Below are 25,146 nucleotides of genomic sequence, written 5' to 3'. Positions count from 1 at the left end.
TAGATAGATAGATAGATAGATAGATAGATAGATAGATAGATAGATAGGTAGGTAGGTAGGTAGGTAGATACATTCCCTGGAAGCAAATTTAATGGAATTGAACTCTAAGCATAGAAAGGTAATTCCCCACTTGCACAGACATTTAAATTTATAAGATAAAAAAATGTAATTCTATTTTGTGTGTGTGTGTGTGTGTGTGTGTGCAAAGCACAGCTAAACTACTAATAAGAATAAGTAAATCCATTCTGAAAACATTTTGGTTTATATTGAACTTAAATCTGATTAGATATATAGACACAAAATACTTTACTTAAAAACAGAAAGTCTCTCATAAAGGTCTTCCCTACCCAGTCTCATTGAATTACAGATTTCAATCTGGAAGGGACCTTAGAAGTCATCTAACCCAACCCTACTATTTAACAGAAACAGATGCCTAGGTCACTCAGCAGGAGAGTGTTTGAGTTACAATTCAAACTCAGTACTTCCTGACACCAAATTCCTGACACTGCCCCATGCCCTACCCCATGCTTCCTCTCTGAGCAATGTTCTCTTGAATTAATTAACAGTAAAAAATTTTAAATGAATTAACTGATAGCATGAAAGAATATTTAGGAGTTGGTAGTTTTAGAATGGATGACCTCTTTCTGATTTAGCTTTCCTCTTTATATCCTTAGGAATGCTCACCATATCTTTGTTGAATGAAATACATGAGTGAACAAATAATTTAATCAAAGGTAGGCCAGCAGTGGACTGGGCATCGGACAACCCTGATTTCTCTTGACAGAGCTGCTACCCACTCATTGAATTATTCTACACAGGCTAAGTGCATTGTGGAGAACAACATCAATGACTAAAACCATCACTTACTATCAGTTGTATTCCTCCCACTCTCCAATTGCCATTATCCTCTGCCATATTGTTTACATTCAACACTGTGATACTCAACATAGCTCCAACTATCTCAAGCAAAGAAGAAAGCGTTGAAGATGAAAAGAAAGGTTAATACTGCCTGCCAGTCCATAAGACATTGCAATAAGGCACATACTGAAATATCTTGACACTCCTTTTACTGGCATCCACTCTACCCTCCTAGCCTAGCAGCCAGAGAGAGACCTCACACAAAGAGCTGAAAAACTACCCCTTTGTCTATGATTAAAAGATGAACTCAGTGCATTATTCAGCTCACATTATGTGGTAAAAAATATTTTAATGCCTTTGGGCCAGCAATGTTTAATACCACCCTCTCTGCTGCTCCTTCAAAGTTCCCCTGAAAAGAAAATAAACCACTCATCCCTGTTCCTTTCAACCACAGATTTCTTTTTCAGGAAACCTAATCCCTTTCATTGAATAGGTAGGACTTCCTAATCTCTTTTGGCCTTTGCAAATATCCTACTGGGCTCCAAACTAGGGGAGATACCCTTCACTCATAGGTATAGTCAAAGGAAACCAGATACCACACCTCTCTAGAATGGTCTCCATTTAGCTACACACAGCATTCCCTGTTCCATTCATGGCTAGGTAGGCAGGTATCATAGAATGCAAATCATGCTGTGAATACAACTTCACCCCGCCCCCCCCACCCCTGGGGCCTTCTCAAGATCCATTGCAGATGGGGTGGAAGGACTCAAGAGTCTCTCTCAAAGGACAGGTTCCAATTGGCTCTGGGTAATCATGACAAGCAGAGATCCAAAAGTCTCTGATGATTTAGAAATATGAACATCTGGATTAAAAGGGGTTCTGTCCAAGAGGCAAGGACTAGACTCATTCTTTGGCACATAGCCATCTCTACCTAGGAATAAGAACATTATACAAGGTTTTATATTATACTTACTATTTTCTTATGTAGCACATGCTGATTGATTCAATAAATGTAGACTTATTTGACAAAGGTATCAGGGTGTAAAACATTCTGTTAGTTACCTTGAATGCCCGTAGGGGTGATTGATTGATGGATTCAATCAGTTCTCACTCATACATTAATCTCTTCATCTGGGAATTTTTTAAAGCTCAGGACAAATATTAACCTTCTTCTTAAAAATAAGGAAAATAGTTGCATAGGAAAGTAAGCCCCTCGGCATAGCATCTGATAGAGACAGCTGCCAAATTGGGAAGAAAAGCTAGACTTGGCCTTTCTATATCCTTTTGCATATACATTCTTTGTTTTCACCATTGTTTGAACAATGTAGTTATGCTTTTTCCATGACTATAGGACTCCCAAAAGAAGGACTGATTGCGCTATTTAAGTCTTTTTCAATCTTATGGGAAGGTGTATTTCCCATTAGAGATCTCTCTTTTGAATAGAACCAGCATTTTTTAATTGGAAGAGAACTTTGAGGTCAAGTAGCCCAATCTACCAATGTTATAGAAGAGGAAATTGAGGTTGAAAGGGGACGTGACTTGGCCAGAATCATACAGAGAATTAGCAATGGAGCTGGGACTAGAACCCCCATTTCTTACAAATCTCAGTTCAAAATCCCCTCATTTCAAACATTCCCAGCCCCTAGGACAGTGCCTGGAATATTCTAGGTGCTTAATAAGTACCTGATGATTACCTGATTGGTCAATTGATTTCCTGACTCCCTGTTCTTTGCTCTTTCATTTTTTCTGCTTGTCTCTTTAGTCTGTTTCTTTGGACCAGCAATTCTCGACTTTCTTCAAATGTCAATACTCCCTTTGCAAATCAAATATCACAAAACTAACCCTAAAAACAGGGTATCTATTAATATTTTAAACGTCAGGGTACATTAAAATTTCCTTATAGTAGGAAATTTTGAGAATTGTGAGATAACCTGAGCCAGGAACATCACAAAATGCTATAATTCTAAGCTTAGAAACAACTGCCTTCCACTACGATCCCTCCAAGGTTTTGTGGATACTGAGTTTTAGTTGGGTCAGTCAACCTATCAATCAACATGCATTTATTATACATCTACTATAGGTTGGGTGCAATACAATTCCTCCCCCTCCTTATCCTTTTATGTGTTGTCTTCTCCCCCCCCATTAGAATGTAAGCTCCCTGAAGTCAGGGATTGTCTTTCTTTCTGCTTGTATTTATGTTCCCAGTATTTAGTATAGTGCCTGACACATAGTAATCACTTCACAAATGCTCGTTGACTTGTTCTTGACTAAGTACTAGGAATACAAAGAAAAAAATAAGCTAGTTCCTGCCCTCTGGGAGCTTACCTTCCATGAGGGGAAACATGTATATACATGTAAGTAAATGCAAAATATATACAAAGAAAATACAAGATAATTTTAGAATGAGCACTAGCAGCTGGGGAGATATAAGAGGTGGTTACTTGAGGTGAGCTTTGATGGAAGCTAGGAATTCTAAGAGAGGCAAGTGAGAGGCATGGGGGCAGGAGATGAATGGGGACAGAATAAGAGGGGAAAACACTCAAGGCCAAAACATAGCATAGAGTTGAAATGGCTAACTCTTGGGTTGATATTGGAGAGGGAGGAAAGTGAAGTCAGTGAAAGGGTAATGACTTGAGAAGTACAGGGATTGGAGGGCAAAAATACAGTTTTAGGAGGAGTGAGGCATAGGAAGAGATGGAATGATCAGAGGTGATAGTCAGATAAGGGAATGTCAGAGTTTCTAATAAGAGAAGAGAAATACTTATGGATAATGACGAGATGTGGTGTGTGACTGTCCCTACGTGTAGCTGAGATAGGGTGAAGGACTATGTCAATGAAATCTAAGGAGGCTAAAGAACTGGGAGAATAGGGAGTTATTAAAGTCCCCTGGCATTAAGGCAACTATTAGGGAGGCTAGGAAGAGGGTGAGCCAGTACTGACCTCCTTGAAAAAGGAGGGAAAGTGACCTGGGGGCTAATAAACAAGAGCCACCATGATTTGAATAGTGTAGAAACTTTTGACTAAGTGAACTTCAAAGGAGAAGAGGTTGATGAGTTGTGGTGGTAATGAGAGAATCTAAAAGGGGCAAAGAATATTCCAAATATTATCAAGCCTTGGACAGATCAATGCTTTCTCTATAACTACCTTTGATCAAAAACTTGATCTCAGAAAAAGCCAACTCTTCACTGTCTGATTAAATACCACTGAAGACCAAGAAGGGATGACCCTTGGGAGCACATCAGTTTCTCAGACAATGCCAATGGGAGCATCCATGTTACTTCACTGGAGCTTAAGGTTTTGACACATGGCAATAAAAAGCATCTGATCATAACAGAATGGAAATTCATATCATCCATCAGAACAAAAGTCAAGGGCATATAATGGTAGCTACAGGCACAGTCCCCCTGGAGACTCAGGTCCATCATTCCAAGTATTGTCTACCAAGGTACTGGAATGCATGGGAAGAAGCCATTGTGTAAAGGAGAACTGGAAAGAGAGTGAGAAGAAGAAGAGTCTTTTTTGTTCTCTATTTCCTCCCTTTGAGTCAGTACCACCCAATGTAGTGGGCAATATAATAGTGAGAGAGGAAAAGAAGACTCACAGATTATCTCAAAATAGAACCTCATGTATGCATATGATGGAGGTGAAAAGCTTGTAGTAACAAAACTAGAAGTCTGGTACATATAGCGCAAAGAGAAACAAGTCCCTGTGGGTCATATACATTCACACAGAATGTGGAAATTATATTAACTTTCTTCAGTACTGAGATTAGAAAAAAGTATAATTTAAATATTGGCTCCCTAAAATGGTCCAAATGGTACAGCCTTTGGCAATTTTTAAGTCACCAGTTCTGGGTTCTAAGTTGAGGTTTTCTCACATTAAATACTGGTGCAGTCAGATAATAATACTGAAAGGCCTCATGGTATATGATAAATAGAACATTGGACTTGCAATCAGGAGAGCATGTGTTCAAATCTTACCTCAGATATGTACTAGTTATGTGATTCTTAGCAAGCTACTTAAACTCAGTTTCGGTTTACTCATCTCTAAAATGAGGATAACAATAACTGTAGCATTTATTTCACAAGGCTGTTATGAAGCTCAAATAAAATGATATATGTAAATGGATAGGAACTGGACCTATGATTTAATTAGTATAACATGCTCCCAGATGAGAGATTCCCTTTACCAAGACAGATAAACACCTTATGTGCAACTTTTAGCCTTAAAGAGCTGCCTTAAGTGACTTGCCCAGGATCACACAATTAGTATGTATCAGAGGCAGCATTCAAACCCAGGTCTTCCTAGCTCCAACGTCCAATCTCTATTCACTACATCACTTTGACTCTTTAGTGTTTCAAGTGCTTTAGAAATCTAAAAGCAGTATATTAATATTAGCTAGTCATAGTAGCAGCTTCAGGAATTTTATGATCACTGAAGACATAAGGTTATGTAGATTGTTCCATTGTTGTTGTGTTTGTCCTTTCTCGAAGAGGACCATGACATCATGGAGGTGATGCCATGATATGCAAATGAATTAGATTTAGTGAGGGAGGGCTGTGCAAAATCTCCAGCCTCACTTTCTCTTCTGGAGCCATCTGGGTCCAGTGGCCAGATACACATCAGGATGACTGGAGATGGCCCCAACTAGGGTGGAAGACAGCCTTTTAAAGCTAAGATCTTTAGCAGGTCTCAGTTTGACTGAGACAACACCCATTCAGTGATTAAGGCTAGGTGGGGAAAAAATGAGGTCAAGAATAGCTTCTTTAACCTAGTCCAGAAAAAAAAAATCAAACTGGGAGAGGAAGACTCTCAGGGTGTCTGGCCAAAACAGAAACAATTCCTATTTACATTCACTCTGAGTCAATCAGGGTCCCCTCCCTTTTACCCCTCCCCCCCTTTTAACATAAGAGCAGAAGAACAGTCCTGTAGGACGAAAGGGACTGGGGACTCTTGGGTGGCTCACTGGACCAGGCTGTCTCATCCTTATTTCCCTTTTAGTCAGTAAAACAAATACAAGAAAAGGACTTAGGGCTGGATATCATCCAAACCTCTCGAAATCTTAACAAGAAAGAAGTGAGACATTGTGGTGTATATGGTGGAAAAGCATTGGCTATGGAGTCAGAGGATCTGAGTTCAAATTCCACCCCTGATGCTTTGTGAACTTAACCTCCCCAGGCCTTGACTTCCACATCTGGAAAGGTGAGAGACTTCCAGCTCTAGACTCACACTGCAAAATGGAAGGTAAGGAGCAGAGGAGACACATAGGCAGCTAGATCGTGCAGATAGAGTGCTAGGTTTGGAGTCAGGAAGATATGAGTTCAAATCTAGCTTTGATGGTTACCTGCTCTGTGACCTTGGACAAGTCACTTAACTCTCTGTTTGCCTCAGTTTTCTCATCTGTCAAATGGGGCTAATAATAGCACCTACCTCCTAGGATTATCGCAAAGATCAAATGAGATAATATTCATAAGGCGCTAGGCAGACCTTAAAGTTCTATATAAACTCCAGCTATTATTATTGTTAGCCATAAAGAATTTTCTGAGCACAAGAACTTTGTTAACACAACCTCTTAGAATCACCTTTTCCGAATGTCTGTGGAGACTTCCTTATAGGGGACCTATAAAAACAAAATCAATCATGAAAATTTCTGTGTGGTTCTTTCTGCTTTGAGGCAGAAGCTTGCCTGACATGGGTGCCACTAGCCCTCAGCATCTATGTAGATAGAGGGTGATGCCGTGTGATGTGTTTCAGAATCAAACTGAAAAGGGCAATTGTGCAGCCAGAACTCTGAGAATGTCATGTTTGATTCCAGGGTGGGCCACTAACAGGCCTGAGGGAGGCCCAGCTAGGTCCTCAATGGGATAGCATTTCAGGCCAAGCAGGAGGGAGAAATAATCAGAGATTTTTTGGGTAAACAGTCAGGGAAATGATGGCATTCTCAACCGAAGCAGCCGTTCTTGTGTCCAGGAATTTCCCTTTCAGGAAGAAAACAAGGAGCCTCCTATTTGGTTCTGTCATTGGCAAGGGAAGAATAGCATTTTTGAGCTCAGTATGTATAGCTGTGTTCCTGGCTGCGCTGGACTGGACTGGAGCAGTCGTCAATTGACATTTTTGAGGCGTTTCCAAATACTTCCGAATGAATATTTCCCTAATATCCAACCAGAACACCATCCATCACCAGCTCTGGGCACAATTCCAATCCAGGTGCCATGTCAAAGGGTCATTAGCATTACTCTTAATGACTGCCCAGGAAAAGACATTGCTAAACTGCTTAGGCTAGGCCCCTTGCAGGTCATATTGCTTTCTTCAAAATCCTCAACTCATCTTCATTTTCAGTGAGAGGCTGGCTATGCGCTACAGAAGGCCCCAGAATCAGGAATCCTGGACAATCCACTTTTTGCCTCAGTCATTACATGAATGCTTCTAGCTGGTCTGAAAAATGTGGGATTCCTAGCACCTTCTGTTCCCTTTTCTATCACTTTGTGACATTTACTGTAGAGACTGAAGCAAGAGAAGCACAAATGACCACAGGCCATGCTTTATTTTATTTTGTTCCATGAATTGTCATGAACAAAGCGTTCATCACCACGGACCAGTCTGTGAATAGTGATTAGTGTCATTAATTAAGATGGTCCCACAGACCATTGCCATGAACGTGTGTTGTAAAGTTTCCTAAATAAGATCCATAATCACACAAGAGAACTTGGCCTAACTATCCACATGGGAAAACCAAAATGGAAGAAGGATCAAGGAGCTCAGTATATGATATGCAGTTGAATTCACAGCCCGTAGCACTGTTTCACCAGATCACATAGACAGCTTGAGCAGCCCTGTGCATGGACCATCACCTGGGCTCAGAACAAAATAGTTAAGAGAAGAGCAGGGAAGATTCCCTTCAGAAATTGCACAATATTTTTAACTGAGCTACAAGCTTCTCCCTGAAACAAAGACTTTTTTAACATAGTGATAGTAATAATAATAACGAATATGTATATAGTGTTTTTACAAAGTACTTTACAAATATCTTATTTGATCTTCACAACACCTACAATCTGGGAAGCAGGTGCTTTTGTTGTTTCAGTTTCATAGATGAGGAAACTGATGCAGAGAGAGGTTAAGCAACTTGCCCAAGGTCACACAGCTATTAAGTATCAGAGGCTGGATTGGAATGCAGTTCCTTCTTCTTCTAAGCGCAGAGCTCTATCAACTGTACCAACCAACTGTCTCAACATCCTTCCAGTAATGCTACATAGCAATAATTCAAGATGTGTATAAATATATATGTATTTATACATATATGTTTATGTGTATTATACATATGTGTATATGTGGGAACCCATACATATATGTATATATACATGTATACACATACAAATATCCATGTGTACATATACATATACACATATATACACACACACACACACACACACACAATTGATCTTCACACAACCTTCTGAAGTAGACTTTATCATTATCCCCGTTTTAGAGATGAGTAAATTGAGGCTGGGAAAGGATAAGTCATTCACCAAGATCATGTAGCTAGTAGCATCTGAGGTGAGTGTCAAACCCAGGTGTCCCTGATTTGAAGTTTTGCACTCTTCCTATGCTCTCAGAGCCCAAAGATGCAGAGGAAGAGGCCCAGCATGTCTGGCCTTACTTGGAGAAGCAACACGGATGGAGGATTTATGGATGCACCCAGGGTAAGAAGGCACAAGTGGGTTATGGTGTGTTCCGTTGGAGGAATTCACCTATGTTGATGAACTTCCAAAACAACTGAAGTATTCAAGTAAGTTTTCAGCTGACCTGGTTCCCCTAAAACTGCTCTGGTTCTAGGAGGAAGCAAAATCACAGTAATCCAAAAAAACGGGATTGTAGATTTAGAGTTAGAAGGGGGCTTCTTCAGGGTGATCTGGTCCAAACTCCCCTCATTTTACAAAGAAACTGAAGCCCAGAGAGAGCAAATGACTTGCCCAAGGCCACGTGGGTAGCAAATGGAAGTCACGATGGAACCCAAGCCTACCGTCTCTGCATCTGGCAGGGTTCCCACTATATTAATTGCAGCAACAGCTTCCCCGGCACTTTGAATATGCCTCACCCAACCCTTCCTTGGAGTGCAATAACATGGAGACCTTACCTTGATCTGCATCAAATCCGCTGATCACTTGGCCCTAAGCCCTTAACATTTTGATACAACAGCCTTTTGGTTCTTTCTTCCAGCTAAGCCTCTGACTGTGATATAGTTTCTAGATTCTGCCTATTTGTAAAGGAAAGCTAAAAATTTTGTGTAGGTTTTTTTTGTTTGTTTGTTTTGTTTTTAACTTGGGATTTCCCTTATCTCCCCAAACCACTTATCCATCTCACCAAAAAACCACCCTACTCCTAATTAGATGGGGTTTTAATGTTTGGGAAACACCCTGGGAATTTTGGTAGACGGTATCCCTGTTTGGGTATGTAGAATCAGGTAGAAGGTGGAAAGGAACAAACATTTTTAAAGCACCTACTAAGGGCCAAACACTGTGCTAACAACCCTGTGAGGTAGGTACTATTATTATCTTCATTTTGCAGTTCGTGAAACTGAGGCAGACAGAAGTTAAGTGACTTGCTAAGGGCCATTCAGATAGTAAGTATCTAAGGTCAGATTTAAACTCAGTTCTGCCTGATTTCAGGTCCTTGTCCACAGTGTCACCTAGCTGCCCAAATTATCAAGCATTAATAATAATAATAACAGCTAAAATTTATATAGCCCTTTCTTTGTGCCAGGAACACTGTAAGTGCTTTACAATTATTACCTCATTTGGTCCTCACAACAGCCCTGGGAGGTGGGTGCTATTATTACACCCATTTTACACATGAAGAAACTGAAGCAAACAGAGGTTACGTGACCTGCCAAGGGTCACTCAGATTAGTAAGTGTCTGAGGCAGGATTTGAACTCAGTTCTTCCTGACTCCAGGTCCAATGCTCTATCCATTGTGTCAGGCAGCTGCCTAAATCAGAGAGAATTAAAGACATATTTGTCTGTTTCCTGCATAATTTTACAGCACAGGGGATTACTGCTGGTTAGTAATGTTCTCTTCGTGTCCCTAGAGTTATGGGAGAGAGGTGTGGAGGCAATAGAAATGGATGAGTACCAAAGAAGAGGCAAATGAAAGGCCCAAATGTGATATTGGTCCACAGGGGGAGTCGTTCCATTCTCCATCTGTGTTCTGAATCACTCCACACAAGCAACATCATCCCCCAAAAATGGTGATTTCCAAATAAGCTCAATTATTAAGTTGTCTAATTCCCCCATCAGACCAATTGAAGGTGGAAAAGATGCAACGTGGTGGTCTATATCTCCCCACCAGAGTATTCAGACGCTTGACCTGGGAGTTGCCTTTCCTTTTAATTCTTACAAAATTTGTTGGCCTTCACTTGGGTCAAAAAGAAGGCTTCCAAGTTTACCCTGATTTCAGATCCCTTTTTTTCCTCTGATGAGCCCTAGCCCCAAGATTCCCAACAAGAACTGAAGTTGACTGGGTTGGATATTTACACAAATTGATATTGATAGCACTGTGAACCAGAAATCATGGGAAAGGGTAAAGAGCTACATGAATGCCTAATAAATCATAAAGGGAATTAGGGCAAGGTTTGGGTGCCTCCAGCCTGTAAAGAGAACTAATGTATTTGACCTCTGGCATATGAAGATAATGCTATATTTTTATGGAACAGATTATGTAGATTTCTGAATAATAATAATAGTTAATATTTATGTAGCACTTACTATGTGCCAGGCACTATGCTAAGCCCTTTACAATTATTAACTCATTTGATCCCCACAACAACCCTGGGAGGTGGGTGCTAACATTATTCTCATTTTAGAGATGAGGACACTGAAGCAAACAGAGGTTAAGTGACTTTCCCAGGGTCATACAGTTAGTAAGTATCTCAGGTCACATTTGAACTCAGGTCTTCCTGATTCCAGTCTTGGAGCTCTACCCACAGCACCATCTAGCAAATGTAAGACCTGAGTTCTTTATGCTCTTATTACCACCAGTGCTCAGGAGTGCTCCCAACTCAATGATGTTCTCTTGGGTAAAATAATGTGGAAAGATATCACACAGGCACAGCAGAAAGGGGTCTGGATGAGGAAGCAGGTAACAGAATGACAATCTCAGAACTGGATGGCACCTCTGAGGTAATCTAGTCCAGCCTATGTTTGTATAAAAATGACCTCTACCATATACTTGATAAGTGGTTGCTGAACCTTTGCTTGAAGGCCTCCAGTGAGAGAGGAGTACAATACCCAACAAATCAATTCCACTTTTGGATAGCTCGAATTGTTAGAAAGTATTCCTCTGCATAAAACTAAAATTATTTCTTGGCAGTTTCCACCCATTTCTCCTGGTTCTGCCCCCTAAAGTCAAGTGGAACAAGATTATTATCCCTTCCCTTTTTTTTTTCTTCCCCTATTAGAATGTAAGTTCCTTGAGGAGAAGGACTGTCTCTTTTTGCTGGAATTTGTATTCCCCGGTGTTTAGCACAGTGACTGGTACATAGTAAGCACTTAATAAATGTTTGTTGCCTGCTTGCCTTTCACGTGACAGAGGTTCAGATATTTGAAGATCATTTAAGCCCAAAGGGCAATGAGGTGGTGAAGTGGATAAGACTGTCAGGCTTAGAGTCAGGAATACTCATTTTTCTGAGTTCAAATCTGGCCTCAAATGCTTCCTAGCCATGCAACCCTGGGCAAGTCACTTAACTCTGCCTCAGTTTCCTCACCTATAAAATGAGCTAGAGAAGGAAATGGCAAACCCTCCCCAGGATCTTTGCTGAAAAAACCCCAAATGGGATCATGAAGAGTAAGACATGACTGAACAAAAATATTATGCCTAATACTCATCCCTAAGCCTTTTCTTTCCTAGGCTAAAAATGCCCAATTCCTTTGACGAATTCTCATATGATATGAACTCCAAGCCCTTCACTAACACTGTCCTCTAGATGATCTCCAGCCTATTCATATCCTCCCTAAAAATTCACTGCCACAAACTCAACATAATACTCTCCATGCATGGCCTGACCAGATCAGAATGCAGCAGTATCACAGGGCTAGTAACAGAAAGTTTTACTTAGTCTAGGGCTTAGCTGATGATATTAATCATATTAATCAAGTTGTGGGCGGGGATTTAGCTCAAGAGTATTTTGAGGAAGGGATCGCTAAATTACAGGAAAAGTACCCAAAAAAACATTTAATCCAATCCTCCATTTTACACATCAGGAAACGGAGGCCTTAAGAGATAATGAGGCTTATTTATGTCACAAAATTCAATTCCATTCAACAAGCATTTATTACGATCCTGCTATGAACAAGGGACACATCCCTGCCCTTAAGGAGGGCCTTCTCTGATATACCCTTTCTTGGTTGGCATATTAGAATGCTGACATATTGACACTAAAATCCCCATACATTTGTCAAGTGAATTGTTATCTTGTCGTGCCCCACTTCCTCATTTGCACTTTTTATGTGGATCTTCTAAACCCAAGTGTGAAACTATCCATTTTTCCAAATTAAGTTTCATTTTATTAGAATCAAACCAATGTTCTCACCTGTCAAGAAGCCAGCTAGAAGGATGTAGGAAGGGGGATGCTGGGCCTGGAAATAGGAAGACCTTTAAGATATTTAAGGAGGTCGCCCAGGCCAGCCAACTCTTGATTTCCCACATGGCTTTATTCCTCTGGATTTTTCAATCATGCCTTATACTGGGTACATTCCCCTCCCTCCCTCAGCTCCCCACACACCACCTCCACCACCCTTAAGCTTCCTTTGGTGTGTTTCCTTTCCCCATTAAATTGTAAGCTTCTTGAGGACAGAGACCTTTTTTTTTATTCCCAGTGCTTAGCACAGTGCCTGGCACATAATAAGAATTTGACAAACCTCTATTAACTGAGTAACTGGCCTGAGTTCAAAGCTGACCTCAGATACTCACTAGCTATGTAACCTTGGATAAGTCACTTAAGCTCAGTCTGCCTAAACTTCCATACCTGTAAAATGGGGATAATAATAGTACCTCCCTTCCAGGGTTGCTGTGAGGATTAAAAAAGATAATATTTGCAAAGTGTTTAGTACAGTGTCTGGGACGTAGTAGGTGCTTAATAAAGTTTGTTTCCTTCTTTCGAGCTCTTTTTGAATCTTGACTGTAATGCAGCCTGTTTGCTAGACTTCTCAACTTGACATTATCTACAATTTTGATAACCATGCCATCCATGCTTTCATCCAAGATATTGATAAACAGGTTAAATAGTGGAAAACAAAAAATAAATAAATAGTGGAGAGCAAACCACACCGTCCAAACTGTCATGAAGCCATTAATGAACTTTTTTTTCTCATGTCCAGATATGCAAGCAATTCTGAATTGACCTAATTATACTATTGTCCCAGGGGTAGGGAACCTGAGGCCTAGAGGCCACATGTGACCCTCTAGGTCCTCAAGTGCGGCCCTTTGACTGAATCCAAACTGTGAAGTTTGGTTTGGAACCTTGGTCAGGTTCCCCACCCCTGCCCAACTTCACCTCTTTTCCATGAAAATTACATGAGAGACTTTGTTAATATCAAAGTAAACTATACAAATAAAATCCTCTGATCTATCTATCAGATGATCCTGTCACAAAAGGAAAGATAATTAGTCTGGCAAGACCTATTTTTGATAAGGCCAAGCTGTCTTAAGATAATCACTGCTTCCTTTTCTAGATGTTCATTAGCCATTCCTTTAATAATGCATTCCAGAATTTTATCAGGAATTAAATTCAAGCTCACAGAACTATAGTTTAAGGATTTCATTCTCTTTTCTTGTATTTTCTTTTTTGAAAATAAGGATAACATTCTTCAGTCCCATAGTACCTCTCTCATTTGAAGTAATTTTTCAAAGACAGTGGTTATTGTTGTTATTTAGTCATTTTGGTCCTGTCAGGTTCTTTGTGACCCCTTTTGGGGTTTTCTTGGCAAAGATACTGGAGTGATTTTCCATATCCTTCTCCAGCTCATTTTACAGATGAGAAAACTGAGGCAAACAGGGTTAAGTGACTCACCCAGGGTCTCACAGCTAGTAAATGTCTGGGGCCAAATTTGAACTCGGGTCTTCCTGACTCCAGGCATAGCACTTTATCCACTGTGCACCTAGCTGCAGTAGATCAGTTATCATATCTTCCACTTCTTCCTGTATCCAATCAAACCTAGTGGACAGAGTACATAGGAATTAAAATCAGAGATCCATGTTAAAGCTTAAAATACAATTTTGTTATATATCACCCATATGACTTTGAGTCAAATTAAGCCCTCTGGGCCTCAGGGTCCTAGTCTATAAAATAAAGGGGTTGGAATAGATGACCTCACAGGGTCTCTTCCAATTCCACACTAGGGTAGGGGCCTATGATGATGCAGGGGTACCAAAGCTACCCACTATTCCATTCTGAAACAGGAGCCATGGATTTTGTTCCCATTTCCTCAGATGGAAGCATGATTCTGGTGCTCCCAAAAGACCTAGGGAATGACCCTCCTACATTCCTTTTTTCTTTTTTCAGCTTGAAATAGTTTTGCAAACACTGAAATGGGTGAAAGAATAGGGCACCATCACTGAAAGTAAAATCAGGGTAGCCTAAAGTCACTGTATGAGTTAGGGGGAATTCCAGAGGAATTCCATTGAATGAGTTGCTGGTCTATGGGATCAAGATATATAGCTGTTGCAGAGATAAGATCTAGCACAGGGATTAGCCTTAAGAAAACAGTTTATTTCAAACCATAAAGACAACATGGACAAGTAGAATGCGGTCTGACTTTGGAATCAGAGGGCCTGATGTCTTATCCTGTGTCTGCTCCCTACTCCCTAAAGACCCAACTCAGGTGACACCTCCTACAGGAAGCCTGTCCCAATCGACCATGAGTCTGTAGTGTTTTTTCTCATATTCCTTAGTATGTATTTACCTGAGTACATGTCATATGTCCCCTGAGAAGGTAAACTCCTTGAGGGAAAGGTTGTGTCACTTGTTTATGGTGTTCAGCTGTTTTTCAGTCATGTCTGACTCTCTGTGACCCCATTTGGGGTTTTCTTGACAAAGATACTGGAGTGGTTTGCCCTTTCCTTCTCCAGCTCATTTGACAGATGAAGAAACTGAGGCAAGCAGGGTTAAGTGACTTGCCTAGGATCACATAACTAGTGTTTGAGGCAGGATTTGAACTCAGGAAAATGAGTCTTCCTGACTCCAGGCTTGGCACTCTATCCACTGAACCACTCAGCTGCTTGTTGCATGTAGTAGAATCTTGACAAACTCATGTTGAACAGAATTTAATTTTGTGACATAAGTAAGACACATTATCTCTCAGGGCCTCATTTTCCTCATGTGTAAAAGGTAGAATTGGATTAGATATCCTTTGGGTCCCTTCCAGATCCAAAACCTGTGACCTGTAATTTAGCTATCCCTTCCTCAAAACACTCGTGAGCTGAATCCCCACCCACAAGAAGATCCTTAATACGAGTAACATCATCTGCTAAGTTCACTACAAGGGGCGTCCAAGCCAATTCAGACTTGCTTTCTGCAAGACACTTTTTTTTTCCAAAAACAATAACAAAAAAAAAAGAATGAGTCATTATGATGCAATAGAATGTAATTTAATCCAAGTCTGAGAGTCATATAGCAACACTAGATAAGTAATATGGGGGGAAAATAACTGACGGCCCAGCTGGCAGCTTAATACACACACACACACACACACACACACACACACACACACACAGGAAGCCGTGATGAGGAGAGAGACACTGGTCCCACATGAGATAGATTCCTCAGTCTGACTCACAGGATTTCTTGAAGGGCTGGCCCCCAAAACATAAAGTACAGAAGAAAAGTCTGGGATTGGAAATTGTTGACTTCCAGTCATTGTCATGATTCTTCTGGGAAGAAAGCCAAATGCCAAGCAGCCTCTCTGTCCTTGGTGTTCATGACAACTGGGTCATACTACCTTAGCATTTAAGCTACTGGACAGTAGGGACCACAGAATCCTAGATTTTAAAAGTGGGAGGGATCTCAGCAGTCATCTGACCCAACCTGTACCGGAGAAGAATCGCCATTGTTAAATATTAACAAGTGGGTCATCCAACCTCTGTTTGCTAAAGTGATGATCTAGGTCGGATATAAGACTTGGTGGACATTCAATTTTTCTTTTCTTTGGTCCAGATTTGTGATTTTACTGGAACAGGGGACTTCAGGAATGGAAACTCTCCCCACCAATGGATATCAAAAGCTCCTTTATAACTCTCAGAGAGCAGCCTGGTGGGGAATTAGAAGTTAAGTGATTTCCCTAGGGTCATATGCCCATTAAGTGTCAGAGGCATGATTTGAATCCAGGCCTTTCTGACTCCAAGTCTGGCACTCAATTCACCATGTCCGCCTATTTCTCAGCCATTTTGTAAATAGAGAAAATTCTCAATTTTTATTTCACCCTCAGTAGAATGTCTGTGGGAATTAAAGACAAGTTGGCTTCCTCTTATCATGAAGCATACTTCTGCCAGTTCTGCACTGACCCCTGTCATCAGCTGGCAAATATGTGGAGAAAGTAAAATTGTTCTGGTTGTAAGAGGCAAAGTAGAATATAAGCAGGCAGGAAAATGTGCCACAAAGACCATACAATGCATTCCAATGCCAAATGCAAAGGGGCCCAGAATTATTTAGATCAATCTCCACCCCACCACCACTAATTCCATTAGCATGGATAATTGAGAGTCGATTGCATTAAATAATAAATTGGCTGAAGCCCCATCTGATTCACAAAATTGAAACTAGATCAACGTAATGATGGAAAATGTCACAAGTAGATCATCAAGCCCAGAAATTCCATCTTTACCCCTATCATCTACACTATTACATTAAAAAAAAATTTCTCTGTTTGGCTTTTAAAGCCTTTCACAAGCAGTCCCCTTCCTACCTTTCCAGTTGTCTTGGTCCTCTGTCCCGCCACATACTCCAGGATCCAGTGACTCCAGCCTTCCTACCATTTCTCTCACAGGACACTCCCATCTTCTCACTCCCTGCATTTGCACAAACTGCCCCCCTTTTCTGGATTCCTCTCTTCTCACTTCTGCCTCCTGGGCTTCCTTCAAGTCTCAGCTCAGGTCACACCTTCTGCAAAGGGCTTTTCCCAATCCCCCTCAATACTAGGACCTACCTCTGAAATTGCCTCCATTTTACCCTATCTATAGCTTGTTTGTACAAAGGAGTGTTTGAACGTCATCTCTCCCATTTGAATATGAGCTACTTATGGACAGAGACTGGGCTTTTGCCTTTCTATGTATCCCTAGCACTTAGCACAATGCAAAGCACACTTGTTGTTCAGTCATTTTTAATCCTATCTGGCTCTTCATGACCCCATTTGGGGTTTTCTTGGCAGAGACACTGGAGTGGTTTGCCATCTCCTTCTCTACCTTACTTTACAGATGAGGAACTGAAACAGAGTTAAGTGACTTGCCCAGGATCACACAACTAGTAAGTGTATGGGGCCATATTTGAACTCGGAATGACAAGTCTTCCTGACTCCAAGCATGACATTCTATCCACTGTACCACCTAGCTGCCCCCAAGACACACAGTAGATGTTTAATGAATGTTTGTTGGTTTGGCTTGACTTGATTCACCCACAGGGATCTGTGTCTTTACAAAGAAAAAAAAAACAAGAAACCCTGTGTACCAGACTTCTCCAATTCTACAAAAATTCTGGCAAAGTGATTCTGACATTCTATGCTTTTCCAAACCTTGCATCAAAACTTCACCTATGGAGCAATCTCATCTAACTGAACATGTCACCAAAGAGAGGGCAAAGACTGAAGTCAATTTCTCCATTTTCCACAGCTTCCTATATAGTCATCTGCAGCTTGTTTTGAAGCAGTAGAAGATATTGTTGTGGTTTGGTTTTTTTGGTACCCAGAATAGGAATAAGAACATGTGATTGAAATACTATAGTAATTGAGATTTGTATAGGATGACTATGCACTTATTAGTAACAGAAGGTTCATTCTAGCCTAAAGAATGACTAATTATGACATGGATTTGAGTAAGAGGGTATCCACAGAGTTTGCATTGTGTTCAATTGCATAGGAGAGAAACACTATGGCTGCCTCTGCTACATATTGGCTGTGATTCTAGGCGTCACTTTTCAATGTTCCAGGCAACACTTTAAGAGTAGAGGTTGAATAAATTGAGTATACCCAGAATTTGCATTGTGTTCCACTATGTGTGAGAGAAGTTGTTCATGGTGCATAGAGGAGACAATTTGAGAGTCAGGAAAACCTAGGTTAAGTGACTTGCCCAAGGTCACACAGACCTAGGTGCCTGTGATACATAGTCTATGTGACTTTGGACAAGTCTCTTAACTTCTCAGTTTCCCAGGAAACTCTCTAATTCTGTCAGTTGTCCAGTAGGTGGAGGGAGTTTCCATGTTGAGAGCTCACTATACCAACGAAATCATAGGTCTGGTCCACAAAATGTATGTGTAAGTGCATGTACATGCACATGTGTGTGTACTACATGCATTACATAATTAAACTCCAGAGTATGACTGCATAGACTTAAGAGAAAAATTATACTCCTTTGGGGTATGATTCCCAATAATCTCTGTAGTTGTGCTCTGGAACGTGTGTGTGTGTGTGTGTGTGTGTGTGCATACGTGTGTGTTTCTATTTCTCTGAATATAGATTTGGATTTGGATTGCCATTTGGGAGAGGATCTAATGCTTTGTGGGACAGCTAGGTGGTGCAGCGGATAGAATGTCAGGCCTGAAGTCAGGAAGACTCATCTTCCTTACTAGTTGTTGCTTAACCTTGGACAAGTCACTTAAACCTGCTTGCCTCAGTTTCATCATCTGTAAAATGAGCTGAGGAAGTAAATGGCAAACTACTCCAGTATCTTTGCCCAGAAAACCTCAAATAAGATCACACAAAAGTCAGACGTGACTGAAACAATTGAACAACAACTAATGTTTCGTATCACCTGTGCTAAGGCTTCCCTTCTTTACTAAAGATATAAATCAGAGTGAGGTTATTAGCAATAACCTCAATAACAAGTTTAAGTACTAAGATTTTAAACTCTCAAAATCTTCTTGGCTACAGAGAAAAGAATAGAAAAATCCTCTAAACAGTCAGACATCTGACCACAATGGAGGTCCTGAATCTTCGTAAGTGACATCCCTCCCCACCCTCAAATTGTCGGGGTTGGCTGGTTGCTTACTTGTCCTTTGATCTTAAAGAGGATCAAAATGACATCACTATGCTCGAGTCAAGGTACAGTGTGTCCTACTGGGGCTGATCAGACCAATCCAAGCTCAAAAGGCTCTACCACAGGTCAGGCACAAATAGTCTGCATGAACATTTGGAGTGGAGATGTCTACATTTGTGCAACTCACATTTCTTCTGAGCTAGTGCCATTCTGCCCCATTCATTGATCACTGCGCCTTCTTTAACGTGGGCACACCATGTTAGGTAGCCCTTTGCCAACATCTCCCACATCACATAATCGACTCCAAAGTTCTTCAGAGAGACCTTCAGAATAAAAGGAGAAGCAATAAAGTTTCTTTTAGTCAAGCCTCACAGCCAAGGGAACACTTGAGAAAGAGAAAGTATATGTTAGGCCTTAGCAAATTTTAAACAATTCTTCTACAGGATACTTGGAAAGAAAGTATACTGATCCGACAAGGAGAAAAACTGAAAACACTTAGGATAGGACCAAGGGCGCCTTTACAGAAAAGGCAATGGACTACATGTCGTGATTTCAGGAACTTCAGAAAAAAAAACACTACTTCAAGGAGGTATCCCAGTTCTCTCCAAAGAAATCTTCCAAATCCTTTGGTTTTGACTGAAATTCTACCACAGTCCTTTAGATGAAGGCTTTGATGTCTTGCTGAAATATGAATCCCCTTAGGAAGGAATAATCATCATCCATCTTCTATTCTTTGGTATGAATGCATTGAGAGGCATCATGGGAGAACAAACAGAGGGTCAGGTTCCAGGTCAGGAAAACCTGGGTTTGAGTCCTGCCTAGGACACAGTAGCTGTGTGACTCTGGGCAAGTAACTTAACCTCTCAGTGCCCCATGAGACTACAAGGTACAGAGAGGTTGCTGAGGCTGGGAAAGTTTCTCCATGGCAGCGAACTCAAGAAAGAATAATGGAGATTTAAACCAGGAGTGCCTTAAAAGTAGCCACTGTCCCTCTATTTCTATTTGTATCCCCAGAACTTAGCATGTACTAAGTTTTAAGAAATCTGAGGCAACCAGGTAGCAGGTAGATAGAGTTATAAGACCTGAAGTCAGGAAGGCTTGGGTTCAAATCTTGCCTCAGATGCTTACTAGCTGTATGACCCTGGGCAAGTCACTTAATCTCTGTCTGCCCAATTTCCTCAACTGTAAAATGGAGATAATAATGGCACCTATCTCCCAGGGTTATTGTGACAACCAAAAGAGTTAACATTTGTAAAGTGACTTGCAAACCTTAAAGCTCTATGTACATGCTATCTATTAATAAATTATTTTTTTCAATTTATTCATTCAATCATTAGAGCTAGAAGATCATCTAGTCCCACTCTCTCATTTTGAGAATGAGGAGGCTAAGCCTGAAGGAGAGAAAATAACAGCCCAATATCATCACATAGTTAGATCTCTTAACTCCAAATCTAGTCTACAACAAACTGGCTTAAGGGTTTGGAGAAGAAGAAAAAAATCATTGAGAGGGGAGAAAACAGGTATTTGACTTTCCCATTTTAGTCTCCATCTTGATCAAATTAATGCTGCAGATGGAAAGTCTCAAGCACTGAATTTGAAGTAGGGAAGACCTGGTTTAGAACACTCCTAGATGTTCCCATGTTCTCAGGTCCCTGGGGAAGTCACTTTATTCCTCTGAACCTCAGCTTCCTGATCTGTAAAATGGGGGTGGTAACACCTACCTCACAGGGTTGCTGTGAAGATCCAGTGAGATAATGTATATAAAGCACTTTGCAAACCTTAAGGTGTTAAAAGTCTCTCTATATTATATATGGACCATTTAATAGACTGTCATGTAATAGATTACATATGAGTATACATATATGTATATATAAGTGCTATATATTAAAAGACTGTTATTCTTGTTTTCATCTTTTTAAATCTATGAAATTCAAATAGAAATGGTCTTGATGTAATACAAAACCTGCTATTGTTGTTTTTTTTTTTATTTAATGTTTGGAGGACTGTCCAAGGGAATAGAATGATTTTTTTGTTTGTTTGTTTGTTTTTTATAATGGAAGAAAAGAAGTTCAACTTCTATGGAACATTGTCTTTGGGATAACTCTAGTAACAGATAGGAAGGACCCCAAGAAAGATGCATGTTTTGTCATGTTCTCACATAGTTTTGATTTCTTCTACAAGGTCTCTATATTTTGACAGTTTTAATTTCCATGTAGTCTGGGGGTTATGAGCATTTTATGATTATTATTATCACCTTGTTCTCATGGAGTTCAGATAGAAACAGTTCTAGCATAGGTCATTATCTTGCTGTTTTTCTTCTGAAGGTTCCACAGACCATTACACAGGTAAATATTACACAGGTGTATAAAATAACTCTTTGGTAATTGACAATTATGATGATGACAATGATGATTTCCAAGAGACTTTGGGGCCTAGATTCAAGGTCAAATGTGCATAAAGGATGAAGAAATATCTATCTCTCCATAAGAAGATGAGAATCATAAAATTTCAGAACTGGAAAACACCCTAGTACCCTGCTGATCAAATACCCTCATTGTATAGATTAAGAAACAGAGGCCCTGAATGGTGAAGTAACTCACTGTTTTTGAACTTTTCTTTATTCCAGGAATGTAAAATCTTTTTCATCCAAAAAGCAATATCATAAAATGTATGATGAGGAGCTTACTCATATCTGCCAAAGCAGGAACTCAAGAGTGTTCACTGATATCCATCAGCACTGTAGTCCTCGATCTGCCAGTCATTGTCAGATTGTGCATGGACTTACTACATAGACACAAAGGCAACTTGGCCAAAGTCTCCCTAAATCATGCCCATGTGTAAAGCCTCACCCGTTCTTAGAGATTTGCAAATAATAAATACATACTCACCAGGGCAGAATCTGCTACCCAATCTGAATAGTATGGTCAGTTTACCCAACGTCCTTTTGCATGATCTCAAGAATAAGTATCCTCCTGAACATTTCCTGACTTTGTGTATGTCTTCTCCACTTAATGACATTTTCCCCATTTAAGGCCTGTTTCCATTCTAAATGCTAAGGTAAACAAATATTGTCTTATCTCACTGAAATCAGGTGTTGGTGAGATGAGGCCAAGAACATTAATGAGAAGTGCCAAGACACTTTTCTTTGGAATACAAATAGTAGATGCAGCATTTTTGCAGACATTGACCCCACTGGAGGACACATGGCTGATTCCTTTCTTTGGAAACCCCTCCCCTCCCAATTCATCCCCAGATCTCACCACGATTAAAGTAGCAGGCTAAAAACTGAAATTCTTCAAAATCTTCAAACTGAAAACTCTTCAACCTGTTTATTTGTGAAATCCCCTCTGCCTCATTCCATGACTCACCATGGGATACACCTCAGAGAGCAGCAGAAACAAGTCGAGATGTGTCTGCAGTAACAAGGGTAACAAGAGTTAAGGAAATTCTAGTTAGAAGCTCTCCCACTCTGACTCCAGTCAGGCTATATCTTGTTGAAGGCTAAACCTATATGCCACCCTCTCCTTTGGGGACTGAGACCAGAACCATATCCAGCATTCAAAAAACACACAAAGATAGTTTCCAACAAATGGGGGCGGGGGGGGTGAATATAACTAAGGATATTTTCGATTGATATCCCACCTTTCTTTCAAAGAATTCAAGTGGTTTTGTTATACAGGATTATCTCATTTGTCCTAATGTGCATTATAATAATAAAAGTAAATGGGAATTATTCAGAGCATTACTCCTGGGAAAACTCATAGGCACAAAGTGATTTTGGTACTATCTACCTTCTTTTCCAAGCCTTGCAAAATCCTGATTGTTGAGTCAAGAAAAACAGAATAATCATAGGATCATAAAAGAGTGCTTAGAATCACTGGTTCCAATTTCCTGATTTTACAGAAAAGGAAACTGAGGTGGAGATTAAGTAACTGACCTAGGGTCACACAAGGAGTGAGTGCCTGAGGCAGGATATGAATTCAGGTCTTAATTACTCAAATTCCAACTCTCAATTGAGCAGAATTGCCCTTCAGAAGGCCAATATCCAATTCTCATTCAGTGCTTAGCACAGTGCCTGGCACATAGTAAGTGCTTAATAAATGCACATTGACTGATCTATCTTTTAGCAACAATGATATGGTGCTTTGTCTTGTAGTGAAACAACTGCATTCCAGAGTGCAAACCCAAGGTCATTGGGGCACAAAATTAGAGCTGTTTCCTCCTTGAAATCTTTTCTAAGGGTACCAACTCATGGTGTGTTTTCCATTTCATATTGCAAATCACAGTAACTCTTTATTATATATGACATTATGTTACCATCTACCTATTTCATGTGTAACCAGGTTTCAAGTCAACCTGAAGCATTTTGCATGAGACTCTCCTAACTGGTGTAGAGAAGGCTGGCCATAATATTTTATGTCTGCTTAAGGAGCACTCATGTCTGCAAGACATTAAAAGGCAGTTGGCTGCACAGTGGATTAAGGACCAGGCCTAGAGTCAGAAAGACTTAAGTGGAAATCCAGCCTCAGATATTTACTAGCTATATGAACTTGGATAAGTCACTTAACTTCTGTTTGCCTCAGTTTCCTCTGCTGTGAAATGAGGATAATAATAAGCACCTAGGGTTGTTGGAAGGATCAAAGAAGAAAGTACTTGCAAAAAAACCTTACCATTGTGCCTGGCACATAATAGTTGCTATCTAAATTCTTTTCCCTCTTTCTCCTCTCTGGAGCTAGCCCCAAAGAGAGTGTAGAACCATGAGTAACTCTCTCAAAGAAAGAGTGAAGAATATCTCTCATCTTCCAACCTCTGATATCAAAAGAGGCACACATTGGTCACATGTATATTTTCTGCACCAATTGGGAGAATCTAATGCAAAATGATTCAGGTTTAGCTGGAAATCAGGGTCCCCTATGTCTCTTCCACAAAAGTCTCCTGGGAGGTGTTATTCATAACTTAGTAGGTGCCTAGCTTCTAAGGTGATATTATAAAATCTCAAGCTCTGATTGGTCCTACCAAACTTTGAGGACTAGATTTCAGTCATGGTGGACTTCATGGCTATTGTTGGAGAACCAGCTTCCCCATGACCAGAGAGATTTATGACCAGGGCATCCATATGGTGGTGACTTTTTCATCCATAGCAGCTTACGAAGACTAGCCATTATGGCATGAGAGAATTGTGAACTGTGGAGAGAATGTCCAAATCAATGAAATTATGGCTCCTTGTAGTATGTATGTAAGTCCTATCCCTCTAGCTAAGTTCCCTCAACACTAGTTACATGTCTTTTACTCCTTTTATCTATATACTATTTACTATTCGCTTTGTATATAGTAAAAGTTCTTGACAAATACTGTTTCATTCATTAATTTATTTATTATCCATCATCACAAATGCTGGGCACACAGTGGGTGTTTACTGTAGAACCATAGACTATTGGAACTGGAAGGGGTCTTAGACATCCTCTAGTCTTACCCCTTCATTTTATTGATGATGATACTGAGGTTTAGAAAAATGGAGTGATTTATGTGGGCTCACACAGTGTGATATACTGGCAAAGTCAGGAGAACCCTGTGGTTCTCACTTCTAGTCCAATGTTCTTTTCCCTACACATGCTAATGATCTAAAAGTCACATTGACTCTGTTCCCTGAGACATTCCCACCAAGGTGATAGATAAAGCCACAATAGGTAATGAGCATTTTGACTTTTTTTCTTCATTTCATTGAAGGCAGGGAGACTATTTTGACAAATGAGATTATTCTCAGTCACTGCAGAGCTCACCATCAATAAGTGAACAGCAATGCTCTTTAGTAATAGATAGCTTGGGGTTGTGGGTAGAAAGCCAGGGTCTCAGAGTCACAAAGACCTGGATCCAAGTTGCATCTTTGACACATACTAGCTGTGTGAACATGGGAAAGTCACAACTTCTCAAGCAAGTAATCTATATTGGTGGAAGGCATTTCCATGTTGAGGAAGAAAGAAAGAAAGAAAAAAAGAAAGAAAGAAAGAAAGAAAGAAAGAAAGAAAGAAAGAAAGAAAGAAAGAAAGAAAG

This window comes from Vombatus ursinus, unplaced genomic scaffold (assembly GCF_900497805.2).
Source record: "Vombatus ursinus unplaced genomic scaffold, bare-nosed wombat genome assembly UNPS02014794.1, whole genome shotgun sequence".
Lineage (NCBI taxonomy): Eukaryota > Metazoa > Chordata > Mammalia > Diprotodontia > Vombatidae > Vombatus > Vombatus ursinus.
Note: the sequence above shows the minus strand (reverse complement) of the source record.